Genomic DNA, 288 nt, shown 5'->3' on the forward strand with positions numbered 1-288 from the left:
ATATATATATATATATATATGTGTGTGTGTGTGTAAATATAAGATATGTATGAGTCCACTACATATAAATATAAGATCCATGGATTGAGATGTAGGAAAAAAGTTGACTTCAAGCAATCTGTAGTAAATATAAAAAACAACTTTCAGGGACAATAGTGGTTTGTTGAGAAGGAAGGTTGTGGATTTTTTAATGTATTGAAGTATAATAAACTGAAAAAAGTTCTTTGTATAGGTAACCAGGGTTGCCGGGTGTGCAAATAAGAATAGAAGAGTTAAGGAATGGAGTAG

General features: G+C 30.6%; 1 protein-coding gene across 1 annotated transcript in view; it reads right to left on the reverse strand.

The window, feature by feature from the left end:
* LOC106878674 (uncharacterized) overlaps window positions 1–288 on the reverse strand; it is an 84,987-nt gene that overhangs the window by 14,870 nt on the left and 69,829 nt on the right. The window lies entirely within an intron of this gene.

This window comes from Octopus bimaculoides, chromosome 5 (genome assembly GCF_001194135.2).
Source record: "Octopus bimaculoides isolate UCB-OBI-ISO-001 chromosome 5, ASM119413v2, whole genome shotgun sequence".
Taxonomy (NCBI): Eukaryota; Metazoa; Mollusca; class Cephalopoda; order Octopoda; family Octopodidae; genus Octopus; species Octopus bimaculoides.